The sequence below is a fragment of the Mandrillus leucophaeus genome, unplaced genomic scaffold (assembly GCF_000951045.1).
Source record: "Mandrillus leucophaeus isolate KB7577 unplaced genomic scaffold, Mleu.le_1.0 Scaffold87, whole genome shotgun sequence".
NCBI lineage: Eukaryota > Metazoa > Chordata > Mammalia > Primates > Cercopithecidae > Mandrillus > Mandrillus leucophaeus.
Window position 1 is genome coordinate 984666 of NW_012109474.1, and position 22339 is coordinate 1007004.

At 50.5% G+C, this 22339-nt stretch overlaps 1 protein-coding gene across 3 annotated transcripts in view; it reads right to left on the reverse strand.

The window, feature by feature from the left end:
* Positions 1 to 22339, reverse strand: part of ZBTB7C (zinc finger and BTB domain containing 7C) — a 139840-nt gene that overhangs the window by 95935 nt on the left and 21566 nt on the right. Inside the window, exon 1 of one of the 3 annotated variants that reach the window (XM_011968989.1) lies at positions 15111 to 15459. The exons of the other annotated variants lie outside the window; for them this stretch is intronic. The gene's annotated coding sequence lies outside the window, so the exon portion shown is untranslated. Of the gene's footprint in view, positions 1 to 15110; positions 15460 to 22339 lie in introns of those variants that run through there. 3 annotated transcript variants of the gene reach the window in all.

Sequence of the window (22339 nt, forward strand, 5' to 3'; positions counted from 1 at the left end):
TTACAGAAGGTTTCCTGCAGGTGTGGGGAGGAGGTGCCAGGCTCCTGCAGCCGAGCAAGCTGAGCTTGGAGCCATCTAGATCTGGCTGTTCATGTTGCCGTGACCAAACCTCTCAGAGGCTATGGAAACTGAGATCTTGGACCAATAGCAATGCCGGCACAGCTCAGTGTGGGAACAGAGGTGTGGGCAGCACAGTTCTTCAGGGCCTCAGAACCCAGTCCATGTTGCTATTCTGTCCTGCCCACGTGCAAGCTCCCTGTATAAGGGGCCTCTAAGCAAGAGGCACCATTAAATTCATGGTGCCAGATTGTTGCAGCCAATTCTTCTGAGAAGGCCAAGAGCAGCTGAGGCTGGTGAGGGCTGGGATCACAGTAATCCCTGTGATTACTGACTTAATATGTTACAACGAACTCTGGAGAAATATCTGAAATGGGCAGCAAAATGCAAGGTTGGAGTTCAGGTGGTGGGGAGTGGCCTTCCCAGTGAATGAACCAGTTATTTTGGGCTTCCAGGATTCTTGTCCTGCTGTATATTCAGTCCACCCCAGGAGGAGGAAGAGCTACCCACACCTGAGCCTCCACTGTATTAGCATCATTGTAGCTGCTCAGCAAACAAATGAATGAGGGGATGAGTGAATTAACAGACCAGATGGGAGCTGCTTATGTACTGCATGCACTCTAACTGCCCCTTGCTCCCAACACACACACAAGGAGTTGAAATATTCCCTCTTGGACCCTGAGTCCTTGCAGGAGGGGATGTGGATCTATGCGGCTGGTCGAACCTGTCCTTGGGGCTCTGTCTGGAGGGGGCTGACACCTTGGGCTGCAGCATCTCTCTCCTGGCAGCTGTGGGCACCTGGGTGATCTGCCCGCAGACACAGAGAGCAAGCAAGCCTGACACCTATGGCGGTACCTCCACGTGGATCACTGGTTGCTTTGTGATCACCCATCAAGTGCTCAGCTCTATGCTAGGTGTTGAAAGGCGGACAGAGAAAGCAATATAGGATATACTTCCTCCCTCTAGGAAGTTTACAAACGAATGAGAAAAATGAGCCACTCCAGGTTGTGGAGGGCACAGAGATGAGCCACCCAGATAGTGACCCCAGCTGCTGGGAGCAAGGTCAGCCTTCAGCCCTCAGCTCAGGACAGCCCCATCAGGGTTGCAGAGAGCCACCTGGCCCAAAGTCACGCCTTCCAAGAACCGCACATTCAGTGACTATGCAGGGCATCAGAGGCCTGGGCATTTTGGCCCAAACTGGGACAAACTTGAAGAGGCCCTTTCAGCCCCAGAGGTCCCTGTGGGGTTGGCATAAGTGGTAGGGCTGGCATTGCTGCAGCGTCTCCCTCCCTCCCCCTGCCTCTTGCAGGAGTTGATCCCTTGAACACTCCTAACAAACATCCTGCATGTTAAACTGCTTCCTGGTCGGCTGCCCAGGGAATCCAGCCTTTCAAACAGGGAAGACGATACTGAAAAGTCAGTCATATGGTAACATTCAGGGTTAATTTTGTACTTCGGGCTCTGAGCACTGTAAGAATGGTGAATGTAGAAATAAATGCTGCAGGATGCATCCTTATAATAGAGCTCTCCTTAGAAATGATCATGTATGTTTTTATTAATGAGATTGTAAACACAAACATGTATATTACAATCTGTTTTTATTAATGTGAAGGGTTGTTTCTCTCATATTTTATGCTCAGCTTTGGGGCTTCTGATGGACAGGAGGTGATGTAGCCTGGGGACAGTGAGATGGTTTCTTTCCTGCAGGGCTCAGCCAGCCAGGAAAAATGCCAATTAAGGCAAAGCTCTCTGGGAGGAATCATTTCAGTTGTCACGTTAACCCCACAACCTGGGGATCACAGGCTGGGTACTATCTCCCCAACTCTCCCGGCAGGCTGGACCCCTTTAATTGGCATCAGTTACTTTGGGGCATGGTGACCTCTACCTAGAAATGTCGGATTCTCTGGAGGTGATGAAAAAGCCAAGCAAAGCCTGCAGTCTGTCTGCCTGACTGCAACCCTCGGGCAAGCCTGAAATGGGAGGAGGTGGGAATGGGTCCCTCATGTGAACGTATTAGGAGACACTGAGTAGCAGGTACCTTTCCTGGAAGTCAACAGCACATGCTGGAATAGAATCTGCACCACAGTCCTTAGAGCCAAGCAAAATGCAACCAACTACCTTTGAGGACCATGGTATTTTGTTACTAATTACCTTTTGCACATGCTTTTACTACTCAGTTATTGTTTATTGTATATTAAGTTCATTATCACTTCAGAGGAGCCAGCTGGAAGGGGGTGGGGTGAAGCCGCACATGCCTCCCCGCCCCCCGTCCCTGCTGTTCTGACCTGTGTGAGGATTACCAGGGTCTCTGGGCACTGCAGGGGTTTGGAGATGGTGGGCTGAATGGTTCCAGCACCATGAGATTAAGGGCTGAGCACTCACCCTCAGGTAGCTGAGACCCGGGAATCCTCATAGGATGCTGGCTGGCATTTTTGGTTTGGTGTCTGTGAAGTGCTATCTGAGCCAGCCCAGGGGGCTGCAGTTCCTCAAAGAGCAGGGGTAGGTGAGAAAGCAGGAAAGCAAGGACAGCTTTTGGGAATGGACAGGCAGAATTTTAACACTGGTTGGGAGAAAGGCCCTTGCAGTTTTCCCCTCTCTCCACCTCTCTGCTCTGAGGACAGCAGCAGTGGCCAGTTGGGACAGCCAGGATGGAGTCTAGGGCCAGGTCAAGGCAGGAGCAGCAACTGCTGAGCCACACCCTCAGCTTGCATCAGTTGTGGCAGGAGAAACGCCATGGTCACAGGCAGAATGCAGGGGCCACTGGGAAGCAGGGGAGGGGCAGACGTTTGCTGCATGGGAGCTCTGAGTCAAAAACTACTTTCAAAATTATAGCTACTGTGTGCTAGATATATCGCATAATTTATCTTTTTGATCTTCTCATCAGCTCAGAGGACAGCTATGATTATCCCACTGAACAGATAAACAACCTGAGACTCAGACGTTCCAAGAAGTCCACAGTGACTCAGTTAGAAAGTGGGTGAACTGAGGCTGGAATAAGAATCTAAGTGGATTCTTATACAGTAAGGGCTTCTGCTGTGGAAGCCGTGGAAGGGATCTCATGCCTGAAGGGAATTCTGGACTAGATAGTGCCCCTAGGAATAAGGTGGCCCCAGCCCTGAAAGGTGCGTCTCCCTCTGGCTGTCTTACAGACATCTGTTTTTGCACCCTTGAGCCACTGGTGTCTGGCTGCCTTGCTAGGGAGCCCCCATCATGGGGTGCATGGACAGTCCTCTCTGCCATGGTGTAAATGGCAACTTACACCATGTTTCCGGATTCTGCTAACCCTGTTCCCCAGACCTCAGCAGGCAGGAGAAGGATAACAGAGGTGCTGGCCATAACAATATGATGGCTGGAGAGGCAATGAAGCACTGTGGAGACAGTGTGGTCTTGGCGGTCAGGCAGATTCATATTCTGGGTCCACCATCCACCGGGGAAGAACTTTTAGACCAGGAGGGCTTCTGATGTCCTAACATTGTCTGCCTTGCCCCTCATGAGGTGGCCCCAGTAGACAAGGTGATCTAGGGCAGGTATCCTGCGTGGGTAGCCCCAGGAGACACTGTACAGCATATACACTCTGGTATGGTGTGGCTGCACTGAGGTTGCTAGCCATGCATTCGAAGAAGGCAAGATATCATCGTGCAACTCTCTTTACCTACTGTGCTTTGGGCAAGTGATCCTGGAAGGGCCCTGCCAAGAGAAGGGGAGCTGGCAAGCTGGCGGCAGGGTCAGCAGAGAACACAGAGCACCGTGCAGTCAGGCTCCCAGGGAGGGCTGCACATTTGGCCAGGACTATGCTTCAGGGATACATCATTTTTTATATCATTTGATTTCTTCAAAGGGTATCATTTCAAAAATTTACATACAGGTATTTTCTATTTTCCTTTATTACCTCTCATGCTGACTTTCCCTGTTATTATTACCTATTCTCAGTCTCTGGGAATAATTACTTTAAAAAATCCATTATGAGATAATTCTTCACTATCATTGGTAAATGAGTTAGTCTAAGAGCAGACCAGATTTTGTCATAGACAGGTTTAAGGAAGGTCTTATTAATCACATCAGAACACCTGTGTCTTTAATATACCCCCTGATACCCTGGGGCTTGAAGACAGCCCAGGGCACCACTCTCCTCTGTCCTTATCAGAGCGGGGCTCTGAGGACAGCCCTAGACAGTGTGACCCTCAGTGGCTCTTGAATTCAATCACCTGGAACTGACTGTGGACTCCAGCCTGTCCTGCCTTCCACAGTGTGTTGCTTAGCTGGTCTCAAAAATTTCAACCCATTCTAGCTCCCTGGGGGAGATGCCCTCATCGGCTTCTCATTACATGGGGACACCTGCTTGCGGTGGTCCACTGTGATGAACCAGGCTTGTTATTTGAGTGGCATGTGACACTTCCATTGCTTTGGGTTTCATCAATCCCTCTGAGGAGAGGTGTGTGCTGGGAGAAAGGGGGGAAGACCAGAGCTCTATGCTGAGTTTGTGGAGTTCTTCAACCTGGTAGGGACAATCCTCTTGGGGTCCCTTGTAAGGCTGAGCATTTGTGTGGAGGATCTAAAGTCTTGCTGGCCTCAGGAAACAGAGAAAATGACTTCTACCTTTCTGCCTGGGCCCAGGTCAGAGCGACCATCTGCAGCCTTAGGGCAGGGAAGAAGGGGGAGTGAAAGAAATAGAGATGGGTAAGGGAGGAGGAAAGTGGGAGGGGAGAGAGAACCTTCAAGGTTCAAGGGCAAGAGCAATGAAGAAAGATGTGTGTGGCTCAGAGAAGGTTCTGTGCAAATGGTGAAGGCCACCACTTATGAAGTGTGCACAACAGGCCAGGCACTGATGGCTTTCCTCATTCAGTCTTCACATCAACCCTAGGAGGCTCCATCCCCATTTTGCAAATGAGGAAACTGTAGCACAGAGAGGTTAAATAACTAGTCCAAGGCCACGGAGCCTGCAGATGACAGAGGTAGGACTCGAACCAGGCCCTGATTCCAGAGCCTAGGTGCTAAGAGGCTGTGCCACACTGCTTCATCATCAGTCCCAGCTCAGAGCACCTCCCTGAAGGCACCCCTGAGCCCTAGGTCGAGACCTCCTCCCCCTGCTCTGACATTGAACAGCACCATCTCTCTTGTACCACTCAGCTGAATGTCATGCCTGATTCTACAGAACCTTGCTTCATTTTTACTTCTGGTCTTACCTGGCTAAATGGATGACAACCCTTTAGAAGGCAGGGGCCAAAGACCTGCATGGGTGTCCTACAGGGGTCAGCATGGGGCCCGCACACAGTAGGTGCTGCTTTGTCCTTGTTGATGAGCCATCACCTTCGATGGCCCCCACTGGTTGTGAGGAAGGCCTTGTGGGCCAGCGTTTCTCCTCCAAGGGCCCCACTGTTCTCCCCTTGGCTCCCCCCACGTGAGGCTCACTCGGCCTTTCATCCCAGCGTGGGCTTTGGGGTTGGCTGACGCTCAGCTCCTCTGCTCTGCCTGGGGCTGCAGAGAGTTCACCACTGTGTTATTGGAAAAGCTTCCAAGAGTTGGAGGCCAGGTTCACTCAGAGGGTGCGCCACAGGAGTGGGAGAGGAGGGATGGGAGGGAACATGGAGAGAAGCTGTCCCCTCGGCAGGGAGCAGTGGTGGGAGAAGGGAGGGAGAAAGAGGCAGTGGATTTGAGAACCCCACAGCTGCATGTCCACAAGGGCTGGCCAGAGGCCACCCAGCCCAGCCAAGGGGCCTCCTCCCTAAGGCCTGAGTCATCTGGAGGACCCCGTAAGCTCCATCTTTGTGTTCGCTCCATTTGTTCTCCAACCTTCCCTGGGTCATACCTACTGTTACCTTGAAGAGATCCACAGGCCTACAGGAAATCACTCCTGCCTGCCTGAACATCAGCCTCTGGCCTGTCCAGTTCAGCTTGACCTTTGGGAAGCTCCTGGTTCTCCCTGCAATGCCCCGAGCTGACTGTTCCCTGCAAGGTGCCCTCACTCTGGCCCTTCATCCTCCTCTCCATTTAGCCGCCTGCCAGGCTGTTCCCATGCACCGGCCTCACAAGTGGCTAGAAATGTGGCATGATTAAAGTGGTCTAGGAAGTCCCCTTCCCCGAATAAACAGCTGGCCCCATGCACTGCCCATGTCTGACTTTGCTTTTTTCTCGTGCCTGAGTTCCACCATTAGAAATGTGTGCTGGCGAGTTCACAATTGTAAAGATATGGAACCAACATAAGTGCCCATTGACCAATGAGTGGATACAGAAAATGTGGCATACATACACCATGGAGTACTACTCAGCCATAAAAAGGAACAAAATAATGTCTTTTGTAGCAATTTGGATGGAGCTAGAGGCCATTATCCTAAGTGAAGTAACTCAGGAATGGAAAACCAAATTCCAAATGTTCTCGCTTATAAGTGCGAGCTAAGCAATGGGTAGGCAAAGGCATACAGAGTGGTATAATGGACACTGGAGACTCAGAAGGGTGACAGTAGAAAGGGGATGAGGGATTAAAAAAACTACCTATCCTGTACGATGTACACTACTTGGGTGAGGAGTGCGCTAAAATCTCAGAATTCACCACTGTATAATTCAGCCATGTAACCAAAAACCACTTGCACCCTAAAAGCTATTGAAATAATTTTTTTTTTTTTTGAAGAAAAAAGTGTGCGCTGGTAAGCCTCCTCTTTCAAATACAGACACCCTGAGAAGGGGACCATGTGGTAGTGAGTGTCTCTTCCACACCTTAATGTGAATTCATGCAAATAACTGGCTTTTCCTAATAACCAGGTTTGATCATCAGAAAGAGGGGATGAGGTGAGGGGTTTGAAAGGGTGCTGAGAGCTCAGATGGGGTGATTTTGGAACACAGATTCCTGGATGGGTGGGTCTCAGAGGGTGGGTAGAGGAATTTGAGCAGTGTAGGAAAAGCATGAAGATACCAGGGGAAAAAAAAAGTGTGCTGCAAATGCCTGTTTCACTGTCCTCCAAAAACACTGCCAAAGGAGAGTGGGGGAAAACCAAAGGTCAAAGACACACGCAGGGTGGCTTCATAACTTCCCAGTGTCCCTATCTCCGGTTAGAACCAAAGTTTAGGTATTAACTGAGGACATACACACACACACCCCCAGAGAAAGTCCAAAGAAAAACACAGCAATGCTCAGAAAACTACCCCAAACAAGTTCCTTTGAAAACTGCCAACTGAGGAGCCCTCCCTGATCAGTCGGAGGCAGATCAGACCCGTTTCCTCTAATTGCAACTTCCACCCTTCTAGAATTTCCCCTCCTCTGCAGGTCCAGCCCACAGAGACATTAATCCCTATTCAAGTGAAACTTCAAGATTTTTCCTTCTATTAAAAAAACAAAAAACAAAAAACTCTCAAAACACCCCAAAGCAGTGTCTCTAATGTCACCGGTGTGTGCCTTTGCCTGGAAGGGAGGGAGAGGCTCCACTGTATGGAGGCCTGGCCTCAAGTTTCCTCACCTGGCCTCTCTCTTGTTGAAAGGCAGAAATGCGACCCTTGGTCCCTCCTCCACCCCACTTCCCCGCCCCCCGACAGCTTTAATAAACTGTGATTATTTCAGTCCTTACAGCACAGCTGTCCTGTGAATTGTCCAGTCAGTGTTACGGGGTGGAAGCCAAGGGCTGGCGTGTGGAGCTCAGATCTCCGAATAAACCGGCCCTCCCTTTCCCTCCTCTGCCTGCCTGCTCCCTAGCAGGTGGGAGTTGAGGAGGAGGGCGGTCTCTGGCTGAGACCAGGGATGACAGAAGCATTTTCTGAGCAGCCTGCTGATGGCAGAGCCCCAGTAGGAGAGGGTGAAGGAGCACAGCTTGCAGACAGGGTTGGGGTGGAGTCGCCTTACCTACGTGCTGTGAATGCAGGCCTCTCTAAAATTCTCCTTCATCCCAATCAAGGAGCCCTGAAATTGCACCACTAGAGATTAACCTCGGGCTGCTTCTCTGCTTAAAATGTGCTGGTGCATTATTTGAGGACAGAAATGGAGCTTTAGTCACTTTATCATTTACAGGAGGTGTTTGGGAAATGTTGGTTGAATGAACGAATGACATTCTGGGCTGCTATTAGAAATAATAATAGAAGAAAAGAAGAAAAGGAGCAAAGCGCTGGGGGCTTCAGGGGAAGTGGGCAGGGATGACCCTGAGTGAGAAGGGAGAAGAAAGTGATGCTAGGTCAATCCTACTATATCACAATTGTGCACACAGCTAGCCAGGGCAACAACACGGGTGATCTGGTCCTTGCCCTTGAAGAGTGTGACTGTCTTACCAAGTAACGGCCATTTGTGCGACTCCGCTCCTCTGAGAAGTTGGGAAAATGGTCCTCAGCACTCAGAATGGTCAAAGCTGAACTTCAGAAACCATCTACTTAAGGGCTCTCTCCATCATTTTCAGCAGCAGAAGCCCTCTTTCATAAACACAATTTTGTGCAGACCCAGACCCATGCAGATCTGTTGTGCTTGAGCCAGCTGTGTGAATCCCTGTGGAGAACACCAGCGTAATCCATCCAACTGCCCATTTCAAGTCAGGAAACTGAGGCACACAGAGGTTAAAAAGTGTTCTCAGACTTCACCACAATCCCCTGCAGGCAGCTGGTGGCCTCCTTTGAGATTCAACTTCAGTACTTCTTGGGTAGGCATGGGCATCTATAATGTTTTATTTATTTTTTATTTTTTTGAGATGGAGTCTTGCTCTGTCACGGAGGCTGGAGTGTAGTGGTCCCATCTTAGCTCACTGCAACAACACCCACCTCCTGGGTTCAAGCGATTCTCCTGCCTCCGCCTCCCTAGTAGCTGGGATTACAGGTGCTCACCACCACCCCTGGCTAATTTGTGTATTTTTAGTAGACATAGGGTTTCACCATGTAGGTCAGGCAGGTCTCGAACTCCTGACCTCAAGTGATCTGCCTGTCTCCGCATCCCAAAGTGCTGGGATTACAGGCGTGAGCTATGGTGCCTGGCGTGTAATCTTTCAAAAGACTTTATAGGTGATTGCAACATGTAATCAGGTTTAGAAACTGCTGGACTATGGGACTAAGCACTATTTGATGGTGAAGAGTCCATTCACAGCAGAGTGTAGTCCAGGCTGCTCTTGGGCCATACAAGCCAAACTCCATTACAATAACTTCCAGGAAGCACTGGGATTCATTTCTGGTCTTCAGGTTTGGCTACACTGAACATGATGCCATAGAATGGCTAATGACCAGGACTTAGGATGTTCTAATGAAAAGATAATTTTAAAAAAAAATTTTTAAATATCTGGTAGTCTTCAAACTAGGTGAGTTCCTAGTTTGTCTTTGTTAAGAGTTAGTTATCCTGGTCAGTCCCATAGGCATAAAACTGGGATAAAATGATTTCATTGTGGAGCTGAAATATCAGCATGAAATAGAGTACCCAGCCATACAAAGCCAATGTCTTATAGGAACATAGAGGGAAAGCTCAGTATAGAACTCTGGGACATGCAAAGGAAACACCAGGGTGTGCAGGATGCTCAAGAGGTCTGAATGGCTCTCACTATACCTACAGAAAGCAAGCATGACTGAGCTGATCCCAGAATATTTCCTGGCTACTGCTCCCTTGAGCATATAAACCCTTAAAAATAGGATGGCTACAATAAAAAGGCCATATTATCAACAAGAGTTGGTGAGGATATGGAGAAACTGGAACCATCACATACCTGCCAGTGGGAATGTAAAATGGTACGGCCACTGTAAAAAAACATTCTGGTAGTTTCCCAAAGGGTAACTATCCAGTTACCACATGAACCAGCAATTCCACTCCTAGGTATATACCCCAAAGAAATGAAAATCTGGGTCCACACAAAAACTTGCAGATGATTGTTCAAAACAGCATTATTTACAAAAGCCAAATATGGAAACAACCTAAATATCCATCATGGGTAAATGGACTTACCCATGATGGGCAAATACCATTAGGAATGGGTAAATAAAATATGGTATATCCATACAAGGAATATTCAGCAATAAAGAGAAATGAAGTACTAATGCATGCTACAAAGCTAATGACTCAAAAGTGGTAGGTTAGTTGAAAGACACTAGTCACAAAAGACCACATATTATCTGATTCTATTTATATGAAAGGTCCAGAATAGGCAGATCTATAGAGACAAAAGGTAGATTATTGGTAACCCAGGACAGGGGCTTGGGGTGAAATGGGCAGCGACTGCTAATGGGTACAGTATTTCCTTTGGAGTAATCAAATACTATAAAACTCATAATGGTAATGGTTACACAGCCCTGCAAATATGCTAAAAACCATTGAATTTACACTTTAAATGGGTAGATTATACGCCATGTGAATTACATCGCAATAAATCTTATTTACTGTTTTATTAAGAAAAACAGAAACAAAACAAGCATTAGAAAAGTTTCTAGGCCGGGCGCGGTGGCTCAAGCCTGTAATCCCAGCACTTTGGGAGGCCGAGACGGGCGGATCACGAGGTCAGGAGATCGAGACCATCCTGGCTAACACAGTGAAACCCCGTCTCTACTAAAAATACAAAAACTTAGCCGGGCGAGGTGGCAGGCGCCTGTAGTCCCAGCTACTCGGGAGGCTGAGGCAGGAGAATGGCGTGAACCCGGGAGGCGGAGCTTGCAGTGAGCTGAGATCCGGCCACTGCACTCCAGCCTGGGCGACAGAGCGAGACTCCATCTCAAAAAAAAAAAAAAAAAAAAAAAAAGAAAAGTTTCTATTGCTTAGGTTCTATCTAATAGATGCAGCCTCTGCTAGACTTCCCTAGGGCTTATGGATGGCAAGTGTCAACAGGAGCTGAGACCACTGTCATCTCTCCAGTGACCCCTTCCAGTGGCTCCAGAAAAACCAATGGACCAAACTGTTGTCACCAGAAACAATTTAACAGAATTGTCAGCCAGAATCCACAGCCAAGAAAGCAATAGCCCTGCATGTACGTGTACAACGCATATGTGTAGGCAGCACAGATTTTCCTGAAGGCCAAGTCCAGTTATATGATATCATTTGGGAGGGTCACATGTACATTTGCATCTGGTTTGCATCTAATTTGGAAAAGCCGACATAGATCGTGTACCATATTATTAGGTAATTTTTCAAGTTTGGAGTCTCAGAGTTGCTCCACTCAATTTGTTCAGTGGATGGACTCAGTTATTGACTGATGAATTACAGCTTGCTCTGGGGTTCCTGGTCTAGGAGGGGCAGCCTGTGGTCATGCACGCTTTCCTATTCTGTGCTCCATGCACACACAAGCCAAGCCACCATTGGGGGGCAGCTCTTAACCCACAGGGAGAGCCTCCTTCTCACTAGCTGGCTTCCAGCATAGAGGAGGGAGGTGCATGGGTGAGGATGAGGTGGAGGGAACCCACTCTAGCTGATCCCCTTCCAAGCAAGGCCTACATGGAGGGGGCCTTCCAAATGGAACAAAAGGGAAAATGACAGAAGAGAGCAAGCATTCCTATTTATCTAAACACAGGATCAAGATGTACAGCGGGAAAGTGAAATTATGCTGCAATTCTGAAAGTCATCCACTGAAGATAAACGCTCCTTTCAAAGGAATTACTCATTTCACTCCATCATGATACCTCAGGGTCTATCAGTATTCAAATTTATTAAGCAATAACATGCAGAATGCATGATATAAAGGGCCTGTTTCATCACCCATTCCCCACGCTATTTTTTTTTTTTTTTTTTTTTTTTTTTTTTTTTTGCTAAGTCATGAGAAGTGCAGCAAGTTAAAAATCAAACAAAAACTAACAAGCACATACACACAAGATGGAAAAGAAATCCTCCATGGAAGTTACTATGAAACAGGCGGCTTTAGAAAGGAAAAACACAATCTCTGACTAATATGAAGGAGACTCCAAATTGCTCTTGGCAACAATCTCTCAACCCGATTCCCCTCCCTCTATTCATCTCCACAGTTCCCAGCCAAAGGAAAATAAACTGAACAGCTCTCTCCCCGGCCCAACCTGTAGGGCTGCCTGGCTGAGCAAGGGCTGAGCAAACAAACATCCCCATGCAATTATACACCTGTGTAATTGCTGTAAACACTGGGACAGCCAGCCGGGTGCTCACTGCCCTTATCAAGCTGATTATCTCAATATTGGGGGAAAATGCCTTTATTCTGGCAGACGACATCAAGGTAGTATGCAATATGATCTTGTGACCTCAAACCCAGGAATTTTTTTTTTTTTTTTTTTAAGAAAAAAAAGAAGAAACAAATTATTCTTCTAGCAAGAGTCAGTAACAATTCTGGGGAAGGACAGTCCCAGAGCATCACTCAGATGGGTAATAGCTTCAAGGCAAGATTTATCAGTTCACCTTCCTCACAAAAGTGATAGTTAATTTTAGAGGTAGTTATCTTACACCTATTACACCATTCAGGATGGAAGGAGAGTTAACAGGCCAAACGCCCCAGATTATTTATGGCTGCTCTGTCTCAAACATCCATCCAACACCATTCTATTAGGACAGATATGTCTGGTCAGCTAAAACGAAGGAGGACAGGATTCTCAGGAAATGGCATTGTAAGTGGAGATGTAAGTGGATGAAGGGTCTTTCAGTTGAGTCCTAAAACCGCCCCAGAAGGCCAAGATGAGCTGCTCTGTGAACCATGTATGGTCTAGAGACTTGGGTTCTAGTCTTGGCTTTGCTACCAACAAGTCCTGTGAATGTGGACAAGCTTCCCTCCCCAAGGTTAAGGGCAGGCGCTTGAAGCTGAATTCGAGTCCTATGAAAATGCCATCCTGGCCACCAGGAAGTGGGCAGATGCATCAGGAGGATGACGCCCTGGGACAGTTCTCAGTCTGGCCAGCACTGATCCAAAGAGATGCCAGTCCTCTCAGAAACTGTTTGAGCTGCTTCTTGTCATCTCCAGCTGGCAGGGGCAAAAGTGCAGACTCTTTGAAACCCACAACTGTAAACCCTAAATGAATAATCTGAACAGCAGGGGCTCAAACGGCTTCCTGGGCACTTGGGGCAGAGGCTGACTGTGTTGTATGCACTCCACTGCATTCCCTTGAACCAGGGACAAGTCCTGGTAACTGCAGCATGGAGACTCCAGTTATTTTAACTTCCCCGCTCCTTCCTCTCCTTCCTTCTCCCTCTCCTCCTCTACATCCAGGCCTCCTGCTGCTGCTTCTCAGCAGCAATGCTTCCCAGGCTCCTTCCTGGGCTCCATCTCACTTCATCCAACCCTTTGAGGGTTGCACTATTACTACTACTATTCCCATTGACAGAGGCCAGAGATCCGGTCTGATTTCACTTACTGATGTATGCCCAGCACTTAGCATGGTACCTGGACACATACAGTAAACAATACAACAGTGTTGAATAAATGACTGATTGTTTGGAAAGACAATGACATTCAAAAAAAGTTAATATTAAATGTAACACATACTATTTTCTGTTGTACTATAATTATACCAAGGTGATTCCTGTCTCCCAATTAAAGTGTAAGATTCTAAAACATGTGGGGTACAATGAGCGGCTTTGAATCCTGCCTCTGCTACTACCTGGACAATGTACTTAATCCATTTGAGCCTCAGTTTCCCTATCTGCAAAGTGGGGCTAATGATTCATATCTGATGTGACCTAATATGAGTCTTTTTTGGGAGAGTGGGTTCTTTGTCTATGCAGCTCAGGTTGTGCCTTAAGCGGGAGGACGGCACTGGGGCTACTTTCCTTTCCTAGAGTTTCACCCAGTGGGGGTTCCTGAGCCTTTCTAAGCCCAGAAAGCATTTAACTGGGTGAAAGAAGGGGGACAGAGGGAGTGGAGCTGAAACTTGAACCTGGCAGAGCCTTTACCACCTCCAAGCCAGCGCGCCCCTCCCCCTTCCGAAAAATCTTCATCTCATCTGGAGAAACTGCCCGCTTGTTTCAATCACTTCCTTTCCATTTTCAAAATTCCGCATTTAGAAGAACTGGAAGCGGTCTACCACTAGCCGACCAGTAAGTCGCTGGAGTGGGGCTTCCTTCTGCGTGGAGCTGGGTACCAGCTATTAAAAGAAAGAAGGCAGCCGCCCGCTGCCTACCCGCCTGTCAGCACACAGCCGGGACAACCGAAGCCAGGAACAGAAAGGAACGACCCCGGAGCCCTCACCACAGAGCACGGAGTGGTGCACCCGACGACGCTCCATGCTACGCGCAGGGTGGGCGGCGGGGGCTGTGGGTGCTGGGATGGGGGGAAGCTCTCTCCATCGTTCTTCCCAGGCCAGCCCTGCGGCGGCTGCGCCCGCCTGCAGGAACTCAGGCGCTCCAGAGGGTGACGCGGGCCCGGGCGCCCGCGGGAGTAGGGACGCACGGGGTCAGTACTTACGCGCCACCCACACCGGGCCGCCTCCGGAGCTGGAAGACTTGCCTTCCAGCTCGACTCGCCTGCTCGGGTGGGAGTGCTCCCCATCCACTCGCCCCCAGGTTGGCGCTCAGGGAAGGGCCCCCCACCCACCCAGTTCAGCCCGCGATTCAAGCCCAGGGACCTGACGGGACTCCCGCCGCGCGCCGAGCTGGACTTCTGCCAATCGCTCCTTTAATTTCCACCCGTATCGCCGGACCTCGACTTTAGCCAAATTGCCATGGCTTTTGTCCCCCCTCCCACCCGCCCCCAAGTTTTTCATCTGACGCTCGGGAGAACCAAGCATTCTTGGGGGAGACAATTTAAACTACCAATGTACACCCGCAACTCCCTCTCGGAGTGCCCTTACGTTCCTTCCGCTGGCCCCTCGCCCCAAAGGAGCCCGCTGGCGTGGGCCAGCGGTAATGGGGCAGCGGCAAGAGTTGCTCTCTGCAGAGTTCCAGATCCTCTCTCCTATTTCGGGGGAGGTGCGCAGCCCCACGCCCCGCAGGAGCTCCGGCGAGGCGGGGGTTTGAACGCCTTGCGGACGCCGCCACCCGCGCCAGCCGGAGCCGCCCCGCGGCCACCCGGCCACAGGGTCCCCGCAGCGTGTAGCGAGAATGCCCGCAGCGCCCGAGCTCTCCCGGCCGCCCGGAAGGGCTTCCTCCCCACCCCCTCCCCACGGCCCGGCAGCTGGGCTCCCCAGAGCCCCGATCCCAGCCTCGAGGCAGTCCGAGTCCGACGCAGACCCACCTGGCCGCCCGGGGGACGCCGCGCTGGTGCCCGGGCAGTGTCCTAAACGCCGCCAGGGTCCCAGGCTGGGAATCCACGCGGCCGCGCTGCTCGGGGGAGCCTGCCGCAGCCGGCGGGAGGTTGTCATTGATTCGTGCTGGGCGAGTTAAGCCATTCCAGGAGTGGTTTTGAGCGAGCACTCCCTCCCCTCCCTCCAACCAGAAGTATTTGGCCGGGAGCCCCTTTGGTCCACCTGTACTGTCAAGCGCAGGACAGGACGATCTCACCACTCGCGCTTTACGCTTCACTTTATGACACCAAATTAAGCTCTTTGGAAAAGGTAAAGCAGAAATAAAGGCAAGGGCGGTGGAGGAGCTTTTCTTGATTTTCTTTTCCCCTCTTTTCTCCCGGGTTCCTCCGTTTTGTTTTTTGCGGGTTCCCCCCCCTCTTCTCTAGTACTTCATAAAATGACTTACCACTTATCTCAAAGCAAGGGAGGCTTTTTATTATTATTGTTTTATTCAATTCAGCGTGTCTGTCTTTTTAGAGGCAATTTTATTTCCATTTGCCTGAAACCTAAGCCCAATAAAATTACTAGAATTATATGTTTTCTCCTTACAGGGTCGTGAGTGTAACTTAACCAAATCAAACACTGCACAGCAATCCTTTAAGTAACAAAAAAAGAGGGAGTGCAGGAAGTAACCACAGAACTGCAGCTCCCTCCTCCGCTGGGGGTCATGAGACCTTGTGGGTAGGACCCACAGACACCCCTTCCCCTCAAACAAACACATATCATGCAGGCTGACTCAGAAATGCCAACCGGAGGTTCCAGCAGCCCACACTGGGGTGGGCCAGCCACCAATCACAGAGGTGTGGCCAAACACCCTCTCCCAGGCCTTTCCTTCAAACCTCACACAAACCTTCCCTTCAAGCCTTCTTGAAAACTGCCACCTGGGAGGCTCTGGCCAGCTGGGTGCTGTCAGGCCTCTTTTACCCTGGAACTGACTGGTCACCTGGAGGAAATAACCATTAACGCCTTGATACCTCTGCTGACTGTTCTCAGAAATGGGGGGAGAGCCAGGGGAGCGAATCTTTCCTGTTGATCATCTTCCCCCACCCGTGTCATGGAAAACAAGCAGAAAACAAAGGAGTCCAATGAGGACTTGGCCTTCCGTGGCCTCTGCCACTCTTCCTGGGCAGGCCATGAGCCTTAAAGCATCCTGAAACCAGAAGTAAATCTCAAAGGTACATTGGCCATGAAGGTCCAGGGATGAGGTTGTGATTTGCAGAATCCCAGAAAGATGGTACAGACAAAACTATCTCCTCCAACAGGTGCCCCTTGCCTGAAATTCCAATGTTACAGATTCATTCCTTCTTGGGATATGCCCTGCAGGAAGCCTGCCCCAGAGAGGCAGGCAAACTTGCTTCAGGAAGGCAGGAAGGGTCAGGTCTGTCTCTGTGGTTCCCTGTAAAACTGTGAATACCCACCGCTGCAGGCAGGGGAGTAGGCGTCGCCACAATGGACTAGAATGCATCTGTCAGACTCTCCATGCTGTGGAAAGAGGGCTGTGGACTGCTGCGCCAGGGGAGACAGAGGCTGGGTGGCCAGGATGTGGTGGGAAGAGGCTGTTAGGTCAGGGAATTGGGTGCTGAAGGGAAGAAGCGGGGGTGCTTCATCAGAGCAGGTGGACAGTTTCCAAGATTGGATGACTCCATAGCTTTTTATCAAAAATCAGGTACTCCCGGAACACCCAAGCCAAAGACTGAGAAGTCAAATCCCTTTGTCCACAAAGGCACTAGTTAAATATCCAATGAAGCGTTAACTCCACACTCCACTCCCAGACCCAGGAGGTAAAGGTGCCAACACATGACCTGGATGGAATCAGTATGAATCCAGAAGTGTTTGCTGAGTGCCCATAAAGGGTTTGCCTCAATGGCCTGGGTGGAGGTGGGGTGGGTGCAGTGCAGTGCCAACCTTGGAGCCTCTCATCTTGTGGAGCAGATAAAGCACAGGCGGACTGGACAGTGGGGCAAGGTGCATCCACCACCCCGTGGGTGCATAAGGAACAGGGCAGTGCTTTTGCAGAGCAGTTAGTAAGGCAGGCTCACAGGGACCGGGCTCCAGGAGGAGTGAGGCTGTCTGGCCTGGAAGATGGTGCTGCAGGGAGCAGGAGAGGAGGGCATGTCAGGTGGGGGAGTGGAGGCAAGAGGGGGAGTCACGGAGGAAAGCCAGCAGCTGGCCTGGCTCAGAGGGTTCTCTCAGTGGTTACGACGACAGGAGGGGGTCTATGGGGTAGAGCCAGTTTATGGGTACAGCTTCCGGCTGAAAGGAAAGAGTACAGGGCAGGGCCTGATTTGGAGAGGAGGAAGGATGGGAGCACCTTTTCAAATCCAGCTGGAGCGGGACGTGGGAGGGAAGCTGTAGGGAGGGGTGTGCAGAGTTGAGGTGCCCAGCCCAGCCTACCCCTAGGCGGCTCCTCCTAGCCAGGGCTCCAGCCCCTGGACTGGAAGGAGTGTCTGGGTAGGCTATGGGTGGTGCCAGGGCCAATGACATTGCAGCCAAGAGCCTGGGGAGAGCTGGCTGCTGTCCAGCCCACCGGCTGGGTCCTGCAGTGGACAGTGAATGCCACTCCTCCCTCCCCCTAATCACTGTGTGTGTGTGCCCTGCTGGGACACACCCTTTGGAATGGCTCTGGGCACAAAGTGGGGAGCGCCGCCCCACCAGCTCCAGCCTCCCTCGGTGCCAGCTGCCTCCTGGGAACAGGAACATAAAGCAGTCTCAGTGAAGTGGGTGGGGAGAGGGGGCTGGGGGAGGCTCCCAAAGCCACCCACAGAAGGGGCTCTGGGTGCACCAGACTCCAGATCTGAGTGTGCATCTCCTTTTGGGTCCGGGTTCCTTCCTAGGCCCTCTTTGGCCTCCTCCTCCTCCTCCTCCTCTTCCTCCTCAGCTCCCTTCCTCCAGCCCTAGCCCTTCTCAGCCCCTACCTCTGGCTCCCCGCCTTCCCAGTTCAGGTCAGCCAGAGCACGTGGAAGCCGGCTGGCTTCACAGGGCAAGGCTGCCCTGACTTTCACAGCTGGCTCCAAACTCAACAACTCACTCGTGTTCCAGTGAGGATGAAAGCTCCTACTTCAACCACCAAGCACGGCTCAGAAGGCTAAACAGAAGCACATAAGCAAACATGCTACTGTCTTAACTTGAAACCTCAGCAGGGCCTAGTCATCGGCTGGGGTTGTGATGTAGGCACACAACAGCTTTGTGCCCACAAGCACACACAGATACAGAGTGTCTGCGCACATGTGCATAAAGAGGCAGACACATGTACGAGCTCTGTGATCTGCAGAGAGTAATACTAATATTGATGAGGGCCTCTGCCCTCACTCCTTGCAACCACACGGTGAGGTAGATCTTGTTATTTCCTCCATCTTACTGATAAGGAAACTGGGGCTCAGAGAGGTTTCACAACTTGTTTAAGGTCCCACTGCCTGACATATGATAAAACTGGACATCACACTCCATCTTTGTGATTCTGGTGACCCAAGGCAACCCTGGGGTTCAAGCTCTGGCTCTTTGTCTGGTTCATACAATTGCTTTCCTAAGGGGCAGTGTGGTTTGCTGATGCATGCCTCAGTTTCTCCTTCTGAACAAGCAGGGTAATGACTCTTCCTGAACCCGAGGGTATTGTTAGGCAGAAGGAGGCTGAGATGGAGGTTGGCCTTTGGTAGAGTGCTGAAGCAAGTCATCCTAGAGGATGTGCAGACACAGGATGAGTGGTACTCAAGCCAGAAACTCAGCGCCACCCTTGCTGCCTCCCTCTCCTTCCTGGCCCCCACCCCCGCCCCCAGCCAAACCATCCACCAGCGAGTCTGTCTCTAAAATAGAGCTCGAACCTACCCTCTTCCTGCCACCTCTGCCACTGCCGCCCTTGGCCGAGCCTCTATCCCCTCTCACCTTGACTTCTGCAGGCACCTCCTAAGTGGTCTCTCTGCCCCATTCCTGTCCTGCTCCTTCAGCCCAAAGCCACACGACTGCCAAAGCAATCTACTTAAAACAGGCATCTGGTCCTGTCATAGGACACTTACATGCACTTTATACTACTCACCATAGCCCGCAAGGCCCTTCTCTCGCCAAACTCCCCGTACCCCATACTTCAATCACAGACAGGCACCCCTCCTTCCTTCTCCTTCCTGCTGTGGGACTTGGCTTATGCAAATTTCCCAGGCTGAAATGCTCCCCCAACTTTGGGTCTTGCAGGAATGTCACCTCTTCAGAGAGGGCTTTCCTGACCACACAGATAAATTAGGATCTTGTACCCCATTATCTAGCTCAGACCCTTGATCAAAGGATTCATGCTTGCATTGATTTTATTATTTGATGGTCCCTCCCACTAAAATGTAGGCTACTTGAGGGCAAGGACCCATGCATCTTTTCTTACTGTATCGTGTCTGGTATGTCATTGGCCCCAGGCAGGTACGTGTGGAACAGGTGTTTATTGAGAGAATCCTAGATCTGGGAAACAGAAGGACTGGATCTTGTCTTGATGAAATTCTTCCATTGTAGAGAAAATTTGTGAACCAGCGGGGAAAAGTAATAGGTTAATATTTATGGCATCATGGTGGCATGGGCAGTGGGTCAGTCTTTCTTTTGCTGGAGTGAAGATTTCACACTGTATTTAACAGGCTCCACCTGTCATTCCTCCTTGTATTTCTTGGATGCTCAAAAAATGTTTAATTGAATTTTGAGGAAAACTGAAAGAAAATGCAACCAGTTCAAGGGAGGAGGGACACACCAAGCATTTTCCTTCGTGGCCCCTCTGGCTTCCTGTCCAATCACAGGCTACGACCTCACCGTTCTGAAGTCCACTGTTTGTATATTAGCACCTGTGGATTGTAATGGCATGGCTCTATCACTTTCATCCACAGATCAGATTTTATTGAAATGTATTAAATGGCAATTTGAAATAACAATACATTGCTGTTTAGCATCGAGAACAGACAGGGAGCCACGAACTGAAGCTAAGCTACACTTTAACAGCCCTTTATATGGTCACCGAGTTTACCCAAATCTGTTAGTTGCCAAGGCTACATACATTTCTGCTACTGTGTTTTAGGGGGGCGACCCAGCCATTTGGAACCTATCAGCCATTTGCCAAACCCCATCAAACTCCTCCACTTCTTCCAGAACATAATGATGATGCAGAGAAACGGAGTCCTTTGGCCTTACTGGCCTTTGGCTGCCCTGTCCTGCAGGGGCTGCAAGGCAAGGAAGGGCAAGGAGCTGTGGCCCCAGAGGGAGGACTGGGTGCTGGCAGAGCCTGCCTCCCATTTAGGAGCACTCGGAGACCAGCCAGTGCTTGTCCGAGGCCCTGGGGAACCTCCGAGGAGGGGGTGTGGGCCAAGCACAGGTGCTGGGTTGTTCTCTCTGCGGGAAAGTACCCTGCCAGGCTGGGGTGCAGGGCAGGGCTCCGAGCCTGGCTGGCTGCACAGTAGGCTGTGCAGGGTCCCAGCCCTCTGCTCACAGCCTGAGGGCCCCAGGGCTGCCAGGGCCTCGCCCTCCTCCCAGACTGTATCAGGTAACACCATCAGGCACCCACTGTGGGAGGAGGGGAGGGTGCCAGGCAGGAGCTTCAGCTAAGCCTGGCTTGTGGGGAGGAGTGGGGGATGGCTGGGCCTGTCACCATGGATCCCAGAGGAGGAGGGCTTGGTCAGAATTTGGTCAAGGTGGGATAGTGGCAGGAAAGGGGGTGGCACCACTAGCTAGGGGAGGCAGATTCCCTCTTATCTTCCTTCCTCCCTCCCTCCTTCCTCCACTCCTCCCTCTCTCCCTTCTTGACTCTTCCTTCCTATTCACCTTCCTTCTCCCTTCCTCTTCCTTTCACTCCTCTCTCCCTTCCCTTCACAGGCATGTACTACCTATTCTGTGCCCCACGCTACTCCAGGCTTTGGCTATAAAGTGGTGAACAATCCACATGGTCTCCACCCTTATGGAGCTGACCTTCTTCTAGAAGGGCAAAGATAATAAACAGATAAACATCTACCATGAACTCAGGTGGGTGAGTCCAGATCATTCAGCCCCATCCTTAGGCAAACCACTTTTCCATCTCCAGCAGCCTCTCACCTCATTTGCTTCCCACCCTCAGGGGCCAGAAGCAGCATTATAGCTCCCATATACAGTGAGGAAGTGGGGCTGAGGGTGGGGAGGCGACTTGCCCGAGGTCACACTGGGGGCACAGGTAGAGCTGCTGCAGTGGAACCTTGGCCACCTGCCTCCCAGGAGAGTGCTCCCTTCCTCCAGCAGGGTCACTGGCACTTACCTCCAAAGCAGGAGAGATTTAATTCTGTGCTTCTAAAGACACTTTCTGTTTTTAAGAAAATATTTATGCACAGAAAACTAAGAAAAATAAATGCACTAAGAACCTTACCCTAGGACAAACAACTAATTCATTTTATATTAAATTAGCACTTACTGTGTGTAAGCCAGGATCCCTGAGGTTCTGGGCAGCCCCAAGAGCTGACGTCTGGCTACATTAGCTGCAAACTGTCACCATGACCCACAATCCCTTTGTCAGCTCCAAAGAGCTGACAAAGACTCTCTCCTTCAATAAACCTTAGACAGGTTTCTCTGAGCCCCTCTTGTCCTTGGGCCCTGTCTTTGGCCGGCCTAGTCCAGTTTTAACAAAAATGCTGCTAAGTCAGGTTAGCAAGAATCCCCCATCCCTTGATATCTAATCATCTTGACCTGCTGGCCTGCCTTCTGCAAGAATCCTGTTAAGTCAGTTCAGCGAGGATCCCTCTACCTTTGATGTCTCCTCTTGGTAATTTTCCATCCACTCACCACCCTCTGCATCTTGACTATAAATCCGTACTTGTCTTTGTATTTGGTGTTGAACCCGGATCCCTCTCCCCTATTGCAGTCCGGCTCAACTCTGAATATCACAAGGACAAGCGGGGGTACCCCTATGCAATAGTTCTGAATAGTCTTTAGGCCAGGAGCGGTGGCTCACGCCTGTAATCTTAGCACTTTGGGAGGCTGAGGTAGGCGGATCACTTTAGGTCAGGAGTTGGAGACCAGCCTGGCCAACATGGTGAAAGCCCCGTCTTTACTAAAAATACGAAAATTAGCAGGACATGGTGGCGCCTGCCTGTAATCCCAGCTACTTGGGAGGCTGAGGCAGAAGAATCGCTTGAAGCTGGGAGGCGGGGGTTGCAGTGAGCCAAGACTGTGCCACTGCACTCCAGCCTGGGCGACAGAG